At 45.0% G+C, this 21,583-nt stretch overlaps 1 protein-coding gene across 8 annotated transcripts in view; it reads right to left on the bottom strand.

The window, feature by feature from the left end:
• PPP1R13B (protein phosphatase 1 regulatory subunit 13B) overlaps window positions 1-21,583 on the bottom strand; it is a 139,334-nt gene that overhangs the window by 31,192 nt on the left and 86,559 nt on the right. The gene's annotated exons all lie outside the window — the stretch shown is intronic.

Genomic DNA, 21,583 nt, shown 5'->3' on the forward strand with positions numbered 1-21,583 from the left:
TATGTATTTTGTGAGCAAAAGCACATGCAAGAATTAGTTTCTAACAATTATTATTCAAAGTGTAGTCTCTTTAAAAATCTAAGAGTCTTTCAGGCTCTGAAGCCTGGGGGGAGAGATGGGCTTGAGAACCCGAGCTCCAACCCAAGTCCACATCAAAGCACTGTCCTACACAGATATTTTTACAGCTCTAAGTCTGTGGACCAAGGCTGGAATGCTTGCTCTGAGAGGCAGTGCAGACATGCCCACAGAGGGGCAGCAAGAGAGGCACCCCATCCCTAATAAGAGCTCCCATAACAGAAGAGGAAGGATGGACCTCTATAAGAAGGAAGGCAGTGGGAGGCAGAAGATAGATAATACCATGGGGAGAGAATAGAATACAAGGTGGAAGAGAAAAGTTAACATGAAAAAGCAAGGAAGTGGATGAAGAAGAGAAGCAAATATGGAAGACAAAGAATGAGGAGAAAACAAATGCTGCAACTCAAAGAAAGAGAAAAGAGAACAGGAAACAGTACACAAAAACAAAAATGGTACAATGCCACAAGAATGAGTAAGACAGAAAGAGACAAAGGAGGGGGGGAGATACAGAGAAAAAGGGAAAAGCTGGAATAGATACATCTTTTAGGTTCAATAAGTATTTATTTTAAATGTGTTTATTTTTATTGAATTTCTATGGCAGATTTCCAGTTTCTGGCCTAAAGGTTGTCTCTCCGCCCTTATTTAAGCTGAGCAAGTTACATGTGATGTCATCATGAATCATCTCAGTGGTCCTCTCTAAGAAATCCTAAAGACAATTCTGACTTTTGCCAATACATATATAAGAAAGAATGCACATGGGGCTCTCTTTGTTTTTAACTTCCCAGTGAAAGTAAAGATTTTCACACTTCAGACAGTCATGAAAATTCCTCATAAGGATTACACACAAGATGGCCATCACAAGCTTTAAAGAGTTAAAAATCCTATTTTTCCCCCACAACAGCACATGAAAGCAGTTTTTCTCTAGTGGCAATAAATATTAATAGAAATGAGAAAAATATATAAATAGAAAAGCCTCCATTTTTTGATGACCTAGTACTGCTTAAGATCCATTTTTTGGCAGATTTAATAAAAATTAAATTGAGGCCAATAAATTACTGTGCTGTGTTTTAACAAATTTTGCTTGTGAAAGGTAACAAAAACCTTCACAAAACTGAAGCCAAATCATCTAATATTTGGACAATTTTAAACACTTTGTTAATGAGGAGCAAGTATTGAATATTATTTACAATTTGTAAGGCACTTTGAAAATATGAAATGCTAAGTATTATATTGTTTTAACAGGAATACAATTACTATTCAAATTATTTCAATAATTTCATATTCTTTTATTAAAAAAACCAAAGTCATTTGTACCTACACGCTCAGGCCTTCTACTCTGTGAAACATGTTCATAAAAAGAATTTTTTTAAAAAAGTGGGAGTAAAAAAACAAAACGAAAGTAAATTCCAAATGTCAAAACTGCTCTATATCTCTCACCAAATATCTGCTCTGCTACACTTAGATAAATGAATGTTGCAATACCAGAACTTCACTATAATCTTGTCAAACAGAACATAGTATACCAACACCTGAATAGTAGGAAGAGTTGGTAGGCGAAAATAGTGCAACTTTTGTTACAACTGGTTTGAAATGTAATGCAATCAGCAAAGTTTAGTAATGAAACAGGCAGGCTATTGTGCTGGCAATGTAGTCATTCTACATTCAATGCAGCATTTGAGCCAATGCGTAAGATTACATTATTAATAACAAAGTTAAATGTACAACATATCCTACCCCATTACAATCACTCTCACAGAAAAATCAAAGGAAGTTAAAAAACGCTCCGGAAGTGTTGTGAGATGAAACTCAAAACAATGCTTACACGAGGGGAGAGAGGTTTTAAGATTCATAGACAGGGCAAAGCAACAATCACAGGGAAATCTAAGCCAAACCCCACATCTCCTGGCATCTGAGAGGAGACCTGGTTCAGAGTCTCTGCTCCTTGGTCCTCCCAGGTTGCCTTGCATAGTTCTGTAATGATCTGAGCTGCCAACAGATCCTGCCATACCAGTATCTTTCCCAAGAGAGGAAAACTCCTGCTCTGAAATCCACCAGGTAACAGAGAAACAGGGCACTTGAGTAACTGACCTCCAGCTCTGGTACACACTGCTCTGAAAGCTACAGATCTCCAGTCTTTGTGTCCCTGCAGAGTAGTTTCTTTGAGGTGCAAGTAGTGGGGAATGGAAAACAACGATTTTGACAAGCTCATATTAAGGTGGGCTTTCTGCTTCTTTGTTGCCCTTCACAGTATAGAATGAAAAGAAGCAAAAAATTTCCCTAGTCACAAGAACAGACTTTCATAAAACTACTGTATATTCATACTGCAACAGGGATTGCTAACTAGGAGGTGGGGGGAGAGGGAGGGGAGGAATGGCAAATAATGCCATTTTAACTTTTTTATATTTTATGTATAACAATATCTTAACAATATCACTGTAACTTCATATAGTCTTCCTGAGAGGTCATTCTTTACAACACGGAATATTTAAAATGTTCCTTTCAGGTGAGTGTCCTTTTTATCCATTTGCACCCAGTAATAGCATAATAAAAAGTAATATGCACATAGTCATTTCCTATTGTCAAAGCACCGCACAAACACTTAGCTAATCCTTCAAAACATTCCTGAAAGTTAAGTATCATTCCCATTTGACAGATGAGGAACAAACAGAGAGGGTAAGTACTTGCCCAATGCTACATACGAAGTCAATAGCAAAGCAAGTATCAGAACTCAGGAAGGTTTCATATTCTCATAACCAAACTTATTCCAGTATACTATTCTGCCTCAATATCTGCTAATTATTTCAAACTTTGAATTAAAATTGAACTCTGAATCACACTTCATTTTTATGTAAAGGGAACCCAAATTATTTCCATTCAAGTTTTTATTTTATATCCATCCTGAAATTCAGACTGGAAATAATTTTTATAGACATATTTTAATTTAGAATACAAGCTGTTTGTCTGTCATCACTTATCCTACCGTAAATGAACAAATGTACAAGTTTGAATTTAACTATTGAGTTTAACTGAATATATGAATTGTATATACTATTACATACACTCACACACGAAATCAGCTCAGATGCATGAAAGCAGTTCAGCCACTAGGGAGATCCAAATTTGGAATATTTCCTTTGCAAGCTGCTAAGGCATCAGTATGGTATAGACATGACTTACTTAAATTCCAGAGGAGAAAAAGACCGTCCACTTGGTGAACACCTCCTGCTGGTCATATTATGGAGCAGAATTAGAGCAGAATCATATTGGAAATAGTAGCCCAAGTAACCCTACTCCTAGTAAATGTCAGCATCAATGGAAGCTGTTTATAAAAGATGAATAGGTGATGAATAGGGTAGGGTATGGAATAGTGGCCCTAAATCAAAGGGGTATAAAAATACTGGCATAATGTCTAGATCAGATACAGAACACCTTCGTATTAATTTGATTTACCAAAAAGAGAAAATCCTAGATAGTAGTTTGTTCTAAATTTTTTAAGTAGCATGACTGTAACAGACATCTTTTCCACAGTATTCTCCCTTATAGGTCTCATACCTTGCCTAAGCTTCCTGCTTACTATTACCATTAAATGGCCAAGACATTTTACAATGAGCTATATATTAAAGCAGGGCTCAAAATGGAAAAGAAAAGTAAGTTCCACCCACAAATCAGCATATGTTCACTTAAAGACACAAAGATAAGATACCAAAATGAAATGCTGCTCCTAGTATATTGTGCACATGTTGAAAATAATCACAACTGCTCTGTTGTGTTCCTTGGGCATGACTCCCTGTCAATAGGGCTCAGCTGATCTTCTTGGGCTTGGATCCCCCAGCTGGGCTCAGGATATCCCTGATCTTTGTTGTGTTTGGTGGATTTCAGACTTGGCTCCTGACTGGTAGGGCACAGATGCTTCCTGGTTCTCCCTGCTTAATGGCTCCAAGGGTCAGAATGGGAAAAACAGGTGGTATTCTCCCATGCACCACAGACTTTATACCAAAATGAGATACCACTTGCATTAAACTGTGCAGATCTTCAAAGTCCTTCCTTCTTGTATGCTTTGATCAGCAGTCAAAGTTGGCAATGTTGACATTTAAATTATCATCCTTAAACTTCAGACTGCCCCCTCTCTTCCTGCCTAAGACATATGGACGCAATCCACACCTCTCAGAGCTATTGTTAAGAATGTCTACAGACTCAGGAAAACATCACTGCATCAGGTTATGTCTGTTCACATTTTCAAGATCATCATCCCAACAATAAGGCTAAACACATTTGTTTCAAAATGAAAGCTCAGATCTTGGAGTACAAAATGACAACCTTTAAGAAAATAATTGATTTTCAGAGCCACCACAAGCCATCCCCAGTTTGACTCCCGATAACTAAGAACTCAGCGCTGCTCTAGATCAGTATGTTTTATGCATATCTTTTAAAACCTATTATTATGCTTAAACACATGCTACATACAGCATACAGAACAGGAGAGCATGATAAATTCATACATTAGCCTCTCCATATAGAAACCTCTGAGAATATTTGTATATAAACTAATTTTATAGTGCAAAAACATTTAACTTACATACATAAAGGTTTTAAAAAGCTATTTATATAATCTGCAAAAAAAAAAACCGATCGCCCTGACAGCCTGCATTTTAGATACAAATCTTCTCTAAAACTTCTAAATATTTATTTTACTGAAAACTATTATGGCTAAGTGCACTTCACTATTAAAATAACTACACAGTGTTGCGGAGGAGAAGAAGGGGAGGGAGGAGATTTAAACCTGCAATTTCACTCACTGCTGCTGCTGCCTCCTTTTCATCCATATGATAAATGAAGTACAGAAACCAAGCAAGATTCCTCTTCAGTTTCAAGTTAATTATTTTCAAAAAGATAGTAAAAACCAACATATGTTAGATATCCCAAGTATAGTAGCATAGTCTTTGAAACAGCAGGAAATTTAGCAAAAAGGCAAAAATTCCAACATATTTTCTCTGTCAAGATCTAGCTGAATAAATCAGTTTGTTTCAACCATTTTATCTTTACTGATGTAGTTTATAATAATCTGTATTCAATTCAAGCAAAACTACTGTGAAAACACAGGAAAGTTTGGAACAGTTATTTAGTCAGTCCAAGTCCTTCTTCAGAAGTAACTGTTGTGTTACAGTATTATGCAAAACAGCACAGTATGTATCCTTAATGAGATCATCATCCTTCCAATACATTTCTTCTACTCATACTAGCTATTACATGGTGTCACTCGCCTTTCACAACAAACCTGGACCTATTACATTTAAGCCATAAAACATCTTCCTATTCCTGCAGCAAGGAAAATCTACCTCCTTTGGGATTGCACTTTTTACAACAAAAGAGCACTGCAAATATCTCCTCCTCCAGATTCCATAAATTCACTTGCAATATAATTATAAGTTCCAGGAGGCGGGTCTGCTGAACTGTAACTTTCTTTACATTCATCACTTGGGAGTCTTACACTCTAAAATGAACTCCTAAATAAATATTGTTGGTTCAGTTATTAAACATTACAGATGTGTAACAAACTACCTCCCATAAACAAAAGCGTTCACAAAGTAGTTCCCATCTATGCCCACGAATTGCTTACAGGTAGTAAACATTTTCAAAAAATGTTGCACCTGTTTTGCTCATCGTATCATCTCGAAAGCTCATCGGGCAAGAGGAATTTGCAACAAATAACAAGGCTTGAGGAGAGGAAGGATATCCGAGTGGTTGGGGCAGTGGCTTGGAATATGGAAGACAAAAAACGGTTACTTACTTTCTCGTAACTGTTGTTCTTCGAGATGTGTTGTTCACGTCCATTCCACATTAGGTGTGCGCGCGCCGCGTGCACGAGCGTCGGAAACTTTTTCCCTTAGTGACTCCTGTCAGGCCGGCGGGCATCCCGAGTGGCGCCACTGCGCCATGCATATATACCCCTGCCAGCCCGACCCCCTCCAGTTCCTTCTTGCTGGCGACTCCGACAGAGGGGTAGGAGTGTGGGTGGTGGAATGGACGTGAACAACACATCTCGAAGAACAACAGTTACGAGAAACTAAGTAACCGTTTTTTTTTCGAGTGCTTGTTCACGTCTATTCCACATTAGGTGAATTACAAGCTTACCTCTGCAGGAGGGTAGAAGTCATGGAACAACTGCTCGGAGGACCACTCTGCCAACTGCCACGTCCTCTCTGGCCTGCTGGTTGACCGCATAGTGGGTTGTGAAGGTGTGCACCGAGGACTAGGTGGCTGCTCTGCAGATCTCCTGGATCGGGACCTGTGACAGGAACGCCGTGGAAGTCACCTGCGCCCTGGTCGAGTGGGCTGTGACCGCCGGGGCCAGAACACCTGCGAGCTCATAGCACGCCCAGATGCAGCTTTTAATCCAAGACGAAATCCGCTGCACCGACACCGGGAGGCCTTTCATCCTCTCAGATACAGCCACAAACAGCTGTGTGGATTTGTGAAAGGGCTCGGTTCACTCCAAATAGAACGCCAGCGTTCGACGCACATCCAGAGTGTGCAAGCCGCGGTGACTCGGGTCCATATGGGGTTTCAGGAAGAACACCGGCAGACAAACGTCCTGGCCCAGATGGAATTGGGAGACCACCTTAGGAAGGAACTTGGGGTGCAGCCGGAGGTGCACCTTGTCCTTGTGAAATACTGTGTACGATGGCTCAGAGGTAAGGGCCCTCAGTTCAGACACCCTTCTGGCTGAGGTAATGGCAACCAGAAATGCCACCTTCCAGGAAAGGTGGAGGACAGAACAGGTAGCAAGGGGCTCGAAAGGGGGTCCCATGAGTTTAGAAAGGACCAGATTAAGGTTCCATGGAGGGACTGGGGGGCGGGAGTACGGGAACACCCTCTCCAACCCCTTAAGGAACCGTCCCACCATTGGGTGAGAAGATACCAAGCCCCCCCGAGAACCCCAGATGGAAGGCGGAGATGGCTGCCAGGTGCACTTTGAGTGAGGAGGGGGCTAGCCCTTGCTGCTTGAGGTGCAGGAGGTACTCCGGAATGGCCTGCACCGGGGCCTGGCCCGGCCACACCTGTCAGGGTTCACACCAACACGAGAACCTTTTCCACTTGGCCATACAGGCCGCCCTAGTAGAGGGCTTTCTACTGCCAAGCAGAATCTGCTGCACAGGAAGGGAGCACTGGCTCTCCAGGGCGTTTAGCCACAGAGCCTCCACGCCATCAGGTGTAGCGATTGCAGGTCAGGGTGGAGAAGCCGCCCGACGTCCTGTGTAATGAGGTCCCGGTGTAGGGGCAGGACTACTGAGGCCTCCACCGACAGCTCTAGGAGCGATGGGCCCAGGCTGGGGCGATGAGGATCACCACTGACCTGTCCCTGCACACCTTGTGCACGAAGGGGAGCGGGGGCAAGGCATACATCAAGCCCCCTCTTCACGGGATCGCAAATGCGTCCACAAGTGAGCCCCGGGCTGCGGCCCTGGAACGAACAGAACCGCAGTCACTGGGCATTAGCCCTGGTGGCAAACAGATCTACCCAGGGAAACCCCCACCTGCGGAAGAGCGAAAGCATGACTTCTGCCCTAAGCGTCCACTCGTGCATGCGGTACGACCTGCTGAGGGAGTCCGCCAGCTCGTTCCGCACCCCCAGGAGATAGGACGCCTCGAGGTGAATTGCATGGACTATGCAAAGGTCCCAGAGGAGGAGAGCCTCGTGACAGAGTGGTGAGGAACGAGCCCCGCCCTGCTTGTTTATATAAAACATGGCAGTAGTGTTGTCTGTCAGAACTGTCACGCTGTGACAACTCAGAGTGGCGTGAAAGGTCTGACAGGCAAGACAAACCACCCTGAGCTCCTTCACGTTGATATGGAGCGAAAGCTCTCCTTTGGACTACAACCCCTGCATCATGACGTCCCCCAGGTGAGCCCCCCATCCTTGGTCTGATTCATCCATTACCAGCATCAGGTCCGGAAGTGGGGCGCCGAAGGGGATGCCTTCGCAAACCACAGGCTGGGACTGCGACCACAGCAGGGAGTCCAGCACATCCCTTGGGGCTGTCACTATCAAGTTCAGGAGGTCCCTGCCTGGGCGGTACACCTGAGAGAGCCACGCCTGCACAGTCCTGACTCTCAGTCTGGCATGCCTGACCACGTGCGTACATGCTGCCATGTGGCCCAGCAGCCACAGGCAGCACCTGGCCATTGTCGTTGAAAACTGGCGCAGGGAGGCCATTGCTTTTTGGATAGCCCGGAATTGGGATACCAGAGGGCTTGCCCTGGCCTGCATCACATCCAGGACCGCCCCTATGAATTCCACTCTCTGTGTGGGTACGAGAGTGGACTTGGGGACGTTGACCAGGAGCCCCAGTTTGCGGAACAATCTCAGGGCCACCTCCACATGGCCCCACACCTCCGCGTCGGATCGGCCCACCAGGAGCCAGTTGTCGAGGTATGCGTACACCCAGATTCTCTGCCTCCGTAAGAAGGCCGCTACCACCGCCATGCACTTCATGAACACCCTTGGGGCCGCGGCTAGACCGAACAGGAGAACCACAAACTGGTAATGTTCTCGGCCCATGGTGAAGCGTAGGAACCGTCAATGTGCTGGGGCGAAGGCCCCCTTTGGCCTTGGGGATGAGGAAGTACCGGGAGTAGAACCCTTTTCCCCTTAGGCCATGAGGCACTGCCTCTACCGCCCCTAGCAGAGAGCCGACTTCCCCCTCTAGGAGATACTTGTGAGAGGGGTCCCTGAAGAGGGACGGGGAAGGGAAGAGGGGAGGGAGGCGAACGGCAGCAAGTACCCATTCCGCACCGTGCGTAAGACCCAACTGTCTGACATAATGGTGGACCACGCACAGGAGAAATGGGACAGGATGTTCAGCAAACAAAGGGATGAATCCAGTGACTGGTCTGGTACGCGGTCCTCGAGCGCACCTTCAAAAGCCTGGCTTAGTGCCTGGCTGGGGTTTGTGCTGGCCTTGGTTCTGGCATGGCGCATTATTGTTATTGCATCATCGCCTGTTATCCCTGCCTCGCCTACGGTAAGGCTCATGCCTATGGTGAGGCTGGTACTGGCGTTGAGGGGGAGGCTGTGGCTTAAAGGGCTTCCTCTGGGTCGCCGGGATGTGCATACCCGGCGACTTGAGCATAGCGCGCGAGTCCTTGAGGCTATGCAGCCTCACGTCTGTCCGAGAAGAGCTTGGACCCTTCAAAGGGCAGGTCCTGGAGTGTATTCTGGACCTCAGGGGGCAGGCCTGACTCCTGGAGCCACGCCGAGCACCTCATGACCACCCCTGAAGCGATTGTTCTTGCCACTGCGTCTGCCAAATCCAGGGAGGCCTGGAGAGAGAGGTCTTGGCTACTGACTTGCCCTCTCGTCCACCAGGCCCGTGAAATCCTGTTGGGAACCTTGCGGGAGGTTGTCCTTAAACTTCCCCACCACCGCCCAGGAATTGAAATTGTGCCTGTTGAGGATGGCCTGCTGGTTAGCAGTCCTCAACTGAAGGCCCCCAGATGAGTACACCTTTCTACCAAAAAGGTCCAGGTGTTTCGCCTCCTTGGCCTTTAGGGCTGGGGCCTGCTGACCATGGCGCTTCCTTTCGTTCACCCCCGAAAACGACTAGGGATCATGGACTCAGGTGGCAGAACAGGAACTCCTAGCCCTTAGATGGGGCAAAGTATTTACGCTCCACTCCTTTAGCCGTTGGAGCACTGGAGGCTGGGGTCTGCCATACAGTCTTATAGTTAGACTGGATGGTCTTAATGAGCAGGAGCGCTAATCTGGATGGACCTTCAGGGCTCAAAATGTCCATCATGGGGTCCTCCTGCTCAACCATCTCCTTGGCCTGCAACCCCAAATTTTGGGCAACTCTGCAGAGCAGTTCTTGGTGGGCTCTAAGGTCTATCAGTGGAGGGCCAGACACCTCTGTACCCACCACCACCTCATCGGGCGAAGACGAGGAGGTTAGCTGCTGCTCGACCCCCTCTGGTTGGTCCTCCTGCTCCCCATTTCCCATGGTAGGGGCCTTCGGCTCAGATCAGGGTGGGAGTCCATGGGACGGCACCGACTCAGCGCCGGACTCTCCAGTCTATGCTGGGGGAATGCTGGAGGCCTGGATACTGTTGCCTTCAGCACCGTCTGGCATCAGTGCAAGGACCAGGACCGCTCCACCAAGTAAGTTGCCCTGGACGGGACCCCTTGGCACTCCTGATAGTCCCATTGAGGTTGCCAGCTCCCTTGAGGGTCCCTGCTTTCTGGGCCCTGGTGCGGGTAGCTATAGCAGCCGGAGCCGGACTGCAGCAACGCCAATCATGAAGGCCATGGTGGTGCCAACAATCTGTGCCGGCAAGAGAACGAGCGGCTCCTGGCTGAGTGGGACTGGGAGCGGTACCAGTATCCCCGGGACCGGGATCGGTGCCGTCTGCGGGAGACCTCTGGTGAGGGCCATCTCAATTCCTCCCGGTGCCGGTCTCTGGGCGGTGCCGGAGACCGGCATGCCCTTTCTGGTGCTTTTTCGCGTCAACTCGCTGCCGGTGCCACAACCTCCTTCTGGGACGTTGGCAAGTGCAAGTCTGCAGAGTCGGAGCTCGACCGGGACCAATGCCGGGATGGTGTCTTCGAACGGCACACCATTGCCGGCTTACCCCTCGACAGCACCCGAGGCACGGGCACCGGAGGGTTCTCCCCATACAGGAGGGGGCTCACCACCGACAGCTCGATGAGGTCCTTTGCAGCCTCAAAGGTGCCAGGCATAGAGGGCTGATCCATTATGCCCTCGAGCCCATCATCCGCACTGAGCTCACTTAGGTCTGGGCTCTGTGGGGCTTGTGCTGCTGGGACCACCTGTGTCAGCACTGGTACTGCGGGCTTCCCGCTCCTGTCGGCACTCGGGGCCTTGGGAGGCATCAGCCTCCTGTGCAGGGAACGACCATGCCTTCCTTTAGGCTGCACCGGGGGCCGCACTGGGGAGGACTATCGGTGCCGGGGCTTAGCCTGGCGCTCCGGGGCCAACAGTTTATGGTGCTTAGCCGGTGCCGGGTCTCTCGACGCTCCAGGGCACTACGCACCGAGGAAGCCTGAGCCGGTGTCTGGCACTCCAGACCTGCCGGCTGCAATGCAGTCTCCATCAACAGTTGCTTTAGGCGAAAGTCTTTCTTTCCTTGTCCTTGGTTTAAATGCCTTGCAAATCCCACACCTTTCAGTTTGATATCCGTCCCCCAGGCAACGTAGACACAAGTCGTAGGGGTCACTAACTTGCATAGGTTTGCGGCACGTGGCGCAAGCCTTGAAGCCGTGGGCCTGCGGCATGCCCCGCAGCCCAGGGCAGGTGCTGGAGGCCTCCAAGCGCCTAATAACTTAAGTGTCCACAATCTGTATGTAAACTAACTGATGACAGCTACTCTAAAGGCTAAGGGACTGCTCTTCTACGAGAGAGAGAGCGGTTGTTCCAACGCCGCCACGGATGGTAAGAAGGAACTGGAGGGGGTCAGGCCGACAGGGGTATATATGCACGGTGCAGTGGCACCACTTGGGAGGCCCGCCAGCCCGACAGGAGCCGCTAAAGGAAAAAGTTTCCGACGTTCGTGCATGCGGCGCACGCGCACCTAATGTGGAATGGACATGAACAAGCACTCAAAGAAGAAGATTCAGTTTCCTGTTCTGCCAGTTCCCTGTGTGATCTTGGGCAAGTCACTTAGCCTCTCTATACCTCAGTTGCCCATCTGTAGACAGGTATTGCCAGGATAAAAACTGCCCATTTGAAACATCACGAAAAAGTGATGTCCCTATGAGCTGGTCATGGAACACCTACATACAATGAGGCTTGAAATTTTAATTTCCGATGTATGACTCTCCTGCTGGTGGCTACCATTTTGCGGAACACTAATATCTGTGGCACTGGCAATGAGAACCAAAAGTCAGATTATAAACCAGTTTCTGTACTATTCTATTGCTAAACCATCCCAAGAACTGCCTTACCATTTAAACATTTTTATCATTTATAAAATATATATGTGATTAAATAATTACTTCCACATTTCAGTCTGGGTACTCTGAGGTCTATTTTCTTGATCCTCTTGTTTCTTCTCGTCTTCCTTTACTTCTATCCCAAAACCATGCTTTATCTCTCCAGTTGTCTACCCCATCTCCTGGCATGTCTCCCTACGTCCCTAATTTGCTTATGAGTCATAAAGAAATGGCTCATCTACAGGCAGCCTGGAAGACTGGCAGAGGAAATTCTGTGCGAGTTCAGATGCAGTATTTCTTCAACAACCAGAACATCTGTGTAATACAGACAGACATTGTTAATCAGTGAAGATAGATCCCAGGAGCTCCCATCCAGCCCATTTCCTAAGACCCTATCCTTCAACTTAAAGTGAGTATCTCAGCTGGCTGTTAGCTGTACTGCCAACCCCAACTACTCAAAAGTTGTAAGAAAAGCCCACAAAACCATGAGATTTAAAAAATACACTGTGCTGGGAAGAAGCCTTCTGAGTTCAGTCTGGTCACATTTTCCAGGTTTTCTCCATAACCACAAGGGAAAAGAAATTAAATACAATGAAATAAAATAAAAAATAAAATAAAATAACCAAAGAATCTCAGGATTCCAGGAGCTGTTGCTTGAGGAAAAACAACAAATATTTTGCAACTCATAATACAGTCACAAGAACTGGCAGCATGTGTTAGCTATAGTAGAGATATCCATTACAAACCCTTAACCAGTAATTCCTGTCCACCCTATTCTCCCCCTCCCCAAGGACAGAAAGGAGATGAAGATACTGACACTGCTTCTTCCCTCCCTATAGTTCTGGACCAGGCCAGTGCAGCCTCCAGTATCGCCAGTCTCCTGAAATAGGTGGCTGTTGCCCAGGGCTCCACCTTTTCTCATGTTTTCTTGCCCCTATGTGCTACCTTCCCCTCCCCATCTGGTCTGCTGCCCCCGAGCCCAGCACTGCCTGCCCCCATTCCCTCATTTACCATGTTAGTACCTCAAATCCCCTGGATGTGGTGCTGCTGCCCCTCTACACCCACACCTAGCCCCAAGTCCCAGCTCTCTCTTCCCTAGAGGTATCTTCTGAGACAGTTCACAGTTGGGAAGTGGGAGTTTTCCATCAATGTGTGTAGTACTTATATGACTGGCTGCCCTTTTCTCACAAATGGGGTATTAGGGAAAAGCAGCCAATCAGATGAAAAAGTTTATCTACATTAGTTTACCCTCAGAGGCATGTAGAAGGGCCTAAAAACCCATAATCAACAGAGAGACTCCACAGAGTTGGCAGTGGGAGTGGGTAAAGGTGCTTGTAGAATGGGCAGATTTGGAATGAGTGTGCTGAATGAGTGACTTCAGAATGGGGGTGTGCACATGCACATGGCACAAGAGGAGTTGTAGAATGAATTGGGGTAGGTGCAGAGTTGTGCCTGGCCAGTGAGGTCCAGGCTGGAGGCAAGGCTTCCAGAATCCTCAAACAGGTGGCTGCTGTCCAGCCCCCGACCACATCCCTTATGCGCTTCTTCCCCCTGCTGCATTCATAGGGGAGGGAGGAAAGAGCAGTTTTGGCTACTCCACTGCCCGTTTCCTTGCCACACTGCAGAAACCTACAGAAAACAGGATAGGGGCCTGCCTGTCTGCTGCATCTAACAAAGGACGGCTACATTCCCTCAAACAACCACTCAGGACAGGGAAAAGGAGGAGAAGCTGAGACCCACCAACCAAATATAGCTTTCCAATTCTATGCCTTAGCCCTACTGCAAGCTAAGGTACCCTGGGGGCTGCTATGGACTTAACCTAACTGGCAATGGTGCCCAGGAGACCATAGCGCAGTTGGGAATAGCCAGAGTGCAGCAAATTTTAGCCACCCTTCCTCAACACACCCTTTCCTTAATGCCAGCGGCAGCAGGGAGTGTGATGTAAGAGTTGGTTATTCTGGCTATTATATCCACTGAAACTTCCAAGTTGTTTCTGTTGTCTTTTTACCAGCTGAACAGCACAAAGGAAGCACCACAGAGCAGAGAGTCTGCTCTGAAGTACTTACTGCGGCCAGTTGACCTTTTGAGGTAATGTTCAGCCCCCGCCTGAAAAGCCTGGACACCACCGAGTTAAAGACTTGATAATCCCCTCCCCACACCCAAAGTCTAATTAAACAGTTTAATCCTTTGTGACTTCCCTTGCCTGTATTTCATATAGGAAGTTGACCTTGCTATGGTATGGTACATTTTGGAAGTCTTGTGAACAGACCCATACTTAACATTATAGAATGATTATCTGGTTCGATTTTAACTAAAATAGAATGTTTACTGATCTCTGTGCAGATGACATTATTTCCAGTTTAATGGTTTATCCACAATTCTGCCTTGCATTTTTTAAATTAGGTCAGAAAACGCCAGCAGCAGAAATCCATTTAAAAATCCAATGCCTTTTTTAGGCTTATGGAGATGAACAAGCTAATCAAACACGGATAAAGCAAACACAATTTCAGAAATCAAAAAATAAAGAATAACTAAGTTAACAAATTATCTGCAGACAATCATTACGTACGATTGTGTAGTACAACCTTCAATCTAACACCGATTTAATCTGGTCATTTTATTTAGACACCTACAATGGAAGAGCATTCAGTTATTTTATTTTTGTGCATTAATTAATACTTAATTACTTTAAAATGCAAAATATTATACCAGCTGTACTGCCTCACAATTTGCAGACGAGTTTCACTTTTCCTACATTTGTCAAAGTCTCGACAGCTCTTCCTAAAAAGGAGTGTTCTGTTAGCAACCCCCGTACTTCATGCTGACACAACTGGATCAGTCTACAAATAAAGGTTTTAGGCTACTTTAAGTCCCAAACTTCAGAGCCAATCAATCACTTATTAGTGTTTTCTCCAATGTTCAGAACTTTCAAGTGTAATGACCACTTATTTTTCTCTGGCAAGGCAGACCAGCAGCTACCCTGGTATTAGTTTCAGAAAACAAACTAATTAAACAAAAACAGGAAACTGACTCCAGGACTTGGTCCTGCCTGAGCTCAGGGGATTGGACTTCTTGAGGTTCCTACCAACCCTACATTTCTATGATTCTATAACAATTTCAAAAGCTGCAAATGGATGTATTTATCTATTGTATAAATATATAGTGAGCACATGTTAATAAGTATAGGATAAAACAGGACTGCTTACAACTATTTCTACTGTATAAGGAAAAAAATAAATGAATTCCAAAGAACTCAGAAAAGAACACAAAAAACAAACTTTTTATTCAGCTACACATGCAAGTTGAAGATACCACTGTTTTTACTTGCAGCAGCAGCGACATATACATTTCCCCTTCTCATCCTACTAACTAGAAACATATATCCATTAAAAAAAAAGAAAAAGAAAAAGAAAAAAAAGAAAAGCTTTTCATGCATAAGCGTGGAAATAACTTGCAGGAGACCAGTTATGTATAAAACTTTAAACTTGTTTATGGTACCAATCTTTTACTCAGAGTAACTATGAGTCATGTCTCATTAAGCTTTCAAAGTAAACACTGAGTTTCTTTAAAAATAAGCTTTTGGATCTAGATTTTCTGGGTATTGAAGAAGAAAAACATCTTATTTTGATATGCCAGTCCATTATGGTTAAAAAGCATTTCATTACAGGTCTCTTAAATAATATGGTTAGTATCAAATGTGTTTATTTTTCCCTTAAGTAATGGTTTCAAATGCTGTGTTTTACAGTAGTGATGTCATACTGTTTACATGATAATGATACAACAAAACATTTCCAAAAGCAAGTCCAAATGCATTGAAAAATAAGTAGCCTGTATTTGAAAGCAATTTTATGACTTAGTGTATGACTTGTACTTCTCACAGATAGCTCCTAACATTTCCTTTTAAATAATTTACTTGTCATGTTTTAAAATGACTACAGTTTTATAATTTACATTTGGCACCTTGTGTGTTATCTGTATGCCAAACAATAACCTCTTTTTCAGAACTGCATTTTCAATGCTAAAAACTATAGTTATTAAAACAAACTAGTTTGCATTTTGGTCATGTGACTCCAAAACCACAATAATTTAAATTCAAGTGAAAAAGTAATATAGTACTTTGTTTTGCAAGCAGTTCATTAAAGTATTATTTAAGTGTAAAACTAACAATTTTTGTAAAGTAATTACCTGCTGGATACTTTCCCATGTAATTGTAAAAGAGCACATCTTTATTTTGCTGCATTGCCCATCAGCTGTAAACTCTTGCATTCCTTCAAGCTGCTTCAACTCCATTTTTTCTGCTATTCTCTACTTACAGCAACCACGTTAATTGTTTAAGCCAAGTTAGCCAATGACCACAGAAATCCTACAATATGAGCCCTCTCTCATGCCTTCGCAGCTAGGTATAATCGATAACAAGTAAGGTTTTTTATCTTTTTCTACACTAAAAAGAGGGATTTCCCCCCCATCCTTTATCAATATGGAAAGCTGTCTCTCTGCATTCATCAGCAATCAGTGAACGGAAAAGGCTAGTGGATTTTGCCAGCAGTGAAAGACCTAATCATGGCAAGATCAAGCCACCTGTCAACTATAATCAGCTTGATGTATTGCACTTTTCCATAGCCAATGGAAAATGTTGAGCAATACTCTTTTCTTTCACAGTTAGTTACAGGGTTAAACTGAAAATACTGAAATGCAGACAATTTTGATTCTAAGAGACAATAGAATGTTTGTTTCTTTTTTAGTTTTGTAATATTTACAAATCAATGCAAAAGTCTGGGTATCACAGGTTGTGAAAAGTCATTGTCCCCGTCTCCCTGCATCCCTGCAATATTTGTTGTTTAGAGTAACAGAGGATCATGTTGATTGAGGTGTACTGAAATCTGTATCTTTATTGCGAGAAACTTACAGTACAAGACACAAAGTAAACATCACATGCAAAATGAACATGGTACAATTTTGTGGAAGTTGTCAATTCTACGCTTAGGGATTTTCTCCTCCAAACTTTTATTTGTTCTTAAAACATGCACAAGATGAACAAATGAAACAGCCAGCAACACAGCATTCGTACAATACTAGCCAAGAGGTAGCATCATACAAAAGACTATCAAGCCAAATCTAGACCCAAATGTTTTCAATTATTTAAATCAACTCAATTACTTCCAATCCCTCTGTAAACCCAAAACAAAATACTGAATCTCATTACCCATTGCTCATTCCCCAATTCTGTCCTCCAGCATAGCACACTTCTAACAATATAGAAGATGAAAACATAAAAGGCTGTCCATGTTTTACAACACACTCCTCCCCACCCACCCACCCACGCACACACTGCCCTTCCATTCTTTCAGGAAGGGAATTCAGGCATAAACCTGATTCAGGCTTACACAAGAGGTCCAGCAAAATTGATCTCCATCAGGATATGGAAAAATCATGTATCCAATCCAAGCACAATAAAATATATTTTCTGGCTGCATAGAATCAGACTTATTTTTAGGCAAAAGAGATCAACTTGGAGTTACAGCAAGATCCCCCAGTAACACCATGTGAAGATGGATAACAAAAATTAGGTTTAATTCCCTTTCTCCTAAATCAGCCAAAAATAGACTCCATTTTACTGCTACTTGATGTTAAGAAGATGGTTTGTGGAATAGAAATGGCAACAATTGGAACAGGAGGAGGCTGCAGAGGCAGCAAAATGAAGGCAAGGAGGTTCTGTTGGTTAGAATAAGGTACCTCCTAGAGCATTGGGGGCAGGGGAAGAGATGTGACTGAAAGAAGAGACCACCTCCGGATCCCAATTACAGTTGAGCTCTTGGAGTTCAGCACCAAGACAGCTGACTCTACTATGATCTCCATATTCAGAGACCTAACTGGCACTAGGATTACCTCTGCATTTTGAAGAGGACTGCTGACCTGTCTACACCGTGAGCAACTGACTCATGCTGCTGTGCAGAAGAGATGGAATTCAAAGTAGTTCCAAGCATCAGTGCAGCGACCTGTGCCACAAAGAGCTCTAGTAGATTCCCCTTTCTCAGACATCAGGGTTTTGTAGCTTAAGAGAACCTCTTGTGGACCTGTAAAGAACCATGGCCAGTTTATTTCTGTTCCAAGGCCTGAGCCTAAAGTGCTTCCTGAATCTTTCCAAGCAGCTAAAAAAGCTAAAAAAGTCTCCCAAGTTTGTTACTCTGAATTAAGAAACTACCCTTTATGAAAAATCTCAAAGAGATCAGGGAGTTCTAGTCAAGCAAGAACTCAAAAACCATTTTGGATGCACTAGAGTTGGTTTTCACACTGTAAGCTTGTAGCTTCCTAATTCTTATTTTTCCTCCAGTTCTAATAGGTTTGGTTAGTTTTTATGTCTTGTGAAGTACAGGACATTGCAGACCATCTGGGAAATAACCTGGCTTTAGCCAGGTATAACAGGGTATGCTGGCCCTTTAAGACTAAAAAGGAAAGCCTTGGGCTATTAAACTGCATTTCAGGGGTTTTTCTGTATTCAGATCCAGGAAAGTTAGGAGGCAGCCACTAAAAGAGAGGAAGTGGTCTTGGGGTGGCAGTTTGTGATCTGAGGAGAACCCAGGCTGCTAACTTGGTGCAGAGCCCAGGAGGAGAGCCTTGAAGTGTAGGAGAAACAAGATTCCTAGATCTCTCAGCCAGTGGGAAGGGATCCTGGGAAATTAAGTCTCAGTCACTCAGATTTATGGACCATTCTGTGAAAGGAGGCAGTATAAAAAACAACCTCTTTGCATTAGAAAAGAGACACTAAGATGAAGTGCTGTCAGTCTCCACCAGAAAACAGGAAGAACTTCATTTTGACGTCCAGATTTGTGCATAGACTCTGGAAATCTCACAGTATTTTAAAAATTTTAATTTCTTTATATGAAATTTCTATATGAGCTTGTTTGTTTGGATTTTGGACATTCCAGACTCTTCCCCAGAAGTCTGGTGGCAGAATAAGAAACCCTGGGGACAGCTTTTGTTTTGTTTGTTTTTAAAAAAGAACTCCAGAAGTGTGACCTTCTTAGAAGGCCAGCCTGTTATAACACTTATATTCTTTCACACTGCAAGTGGCAGTAAGAGTTTAACATTAGAAATATTTAATGTTGCATGTTTACATTAATGTTTAACGTAGTTCAGATCTGAAGAACTGGGTCTCTTTCTAGACCAAGCTCTTGGCTCTTCAACTTTTCCCCGCCTTCCAAAATTGTTTTACTGCATACAGAAAGTACTACACATATTTTCCATATCAGTTACTACAGCCGCAAAGGCCCAGGCTTCTTAGAGAAAAAAGGACAGAGAAAAGGATTGCTTAAATGGTTTCTGAAATATAGACTACTTAAACTTTGAATCCCTAGCCTTATAAAAACCAACATACAGTTAACGGAGGGGGGAAGCTTGGGGGAGAGGGTGGAGAGGCATGAGCAGCAGGGCCTCGGCGCAAGCGAGGGTGAGACCTCGGGGACAAGAGGTGGACCATGGTCAGGAAGACTAGCAGCGCGGGTGGGGCCACGGAGAGGAGGATGAGCGGGAGTGGGGCTACAGACCAGGCACCCTTTTGGCAGCAGCATCCTGTTTGGAGAGGCTTAGCCTCCTCTGGCCTCTTATATAGTCTGCCCATGGTAAGGCATGTTTTCAAATCCTTTAATCATTCTCGTGGTTCTTTTCTGCACCTTCTCCCATTTATCAACATCTTTTTTTAAATTGTGGACACCAGAACTAGACACAGTATTCCAGCAGCAGTCGCACCAGTGCCAAATACAGAAGTAAAATAATCCCTCTACTCCTACTCAAGATTCCTCTCTTTATGCATCCAAGGATTTCATTTGTCCTTTCCACCACAGCATTGTACTGGGAGCTCATGTTCAGCTGATTATCCACTCTTCCCAGGATAGTGTCCCCCATCCTGTAAGTATGGCCTACATTCTTTGTTCCTAAATGTATACATTTACATTTATGTATTAAAATGCTTGTTGTTTACTTGCGCTCAATTTACCAAGTGATCCAGTTCACTCTGAGGTTGGTGAAACGTGTTCCAAAATGCTCAGTGTGGTGGGGAATAAAGGAAATGGAGCAGGACTCCAGGGGTGCTCCTGCCAAGATTGGCTGGGAGGGTGACGACTGGCTCCCGGAGTCTCTTCAGGGTACATTGTAGGGACAGACATTGGAAAGGAAATGTAGTTGAATCCTGGGTGACTATATCCAATTCAGAAGACATGTCATCCCCTGTGTCCAACGGAGAAGCTAGGGGGTGCCAGTACTAGCAGCCAAGTTGGTACCGGTGATTAAGTGGGTACTGGCAGCCAACTTCTCATGAGGAGAGAGGAAAAGGGCTCCTCTGCTATGCAGAGGTCCTTGAGGGAGAGGACTGATGTCAGTACCAGCAAATCCAGGAAGTATTTTCCAATCTGATGTGAGCCTAGTGGTACCAGGGATGGTACGGACGAGCTGTCCACATGCTCCTTATGCCCACAGCCAAAGTCAGAGCCTGTGTTTTCTTTGAGGAGCCCCTGCATTCAGAGGGTTCCAAATGTACCAAGGATGGTGTTAAGTATGATTGTTTGCTGAGGGACTTTAGATTAGACAATCTTTTCAGCTGTACTGGTCTCTTGTTGACAGAAGAATCAGGAGCCTTGTTCATACATGGAGCAGGACACGAAGTCTCCTCAGACCCTGACCACCAAGGGGTGGATTTCTCCCAGCACTCCAACTCCCTATCAGGAGACTGAGGTTTCTTCTTACTGGAAAGGCTTGGGGGGGCCTCAGAAGATTTATCTTGGTCTTTGCTCCCCAGAACTGGAGCTGAAGTTGAGAAGGTTGCCACAGTACTGCGAGAGGCCAAGGCCAATGTACCAAGGGGGAAGGGGTCAGATCCCATGGATCTGAGTGAGCATTCCATTAGGAATAGCTTGAGTCTGTCCTCCCGCAGCTTCCTCAATCTGCTTTTGAAGCCAGTGCAGAACTTGCAGTTTGACGGGATGTTGGACTCTCTGAGGCAGCTGGAATGCCCATCACTAAGGGATTGTGAGGACTCATCCATGAGGCCCCTCTGAACCAGAGCCTGCCTCAGCCTGATGAGTCATCCCTGACCAGAGTGTGAGATGAGTCAGAGGCAATTACCTGAAACTCTTGTGATAGGCCATGCCATTCAACCACGGTTCAGTCAATTCATAGGCAAAGACCCACCTATGTGATTTCAAGGCAGATATATAGGAATCTAAAAGAAGCAGTCTCTCTAGTCTGCTCAATGTTGCTACCTGGCCAGGAACATTTCCAATGTCTAGTAGTTCAGATAGACTGCCTGTGCTCCTGCTCCAGCCCACTCCTACTTCCTGCTCTACCGCATGCCCGTTTTCTTGCTAGCCAGCTTCTGCATCTGCTCCTGCCTTAGCCAGCCACCTAGCTATTCTGGCAGGAGGAAAGTCCTCTAGCAGATCTGGCAGGGTTTGAAGACCAGATTTCAGACATAACCTGCAGTTTTGGGCATAAACACACAGGGAGAAAAGACCGCAAGTAAGGGAAGGCTGAGGGCAGCAGCCCCAGCAAAGGTGAGTGGGAAGGAGA

Source organism: Caretta caretta, chromosome 6, assembly GCF_965140235.1.
Source record: "Caretta caretta isolate rCarCar2 chromosome 6, rCarCar1.hap1, whole genome shotgun sequence".
Lineage (NCBI taxonomy): Eukaryota > Metazoa > Chordata > Testudines > Cheloniidae > Caretta > Caretta caretta.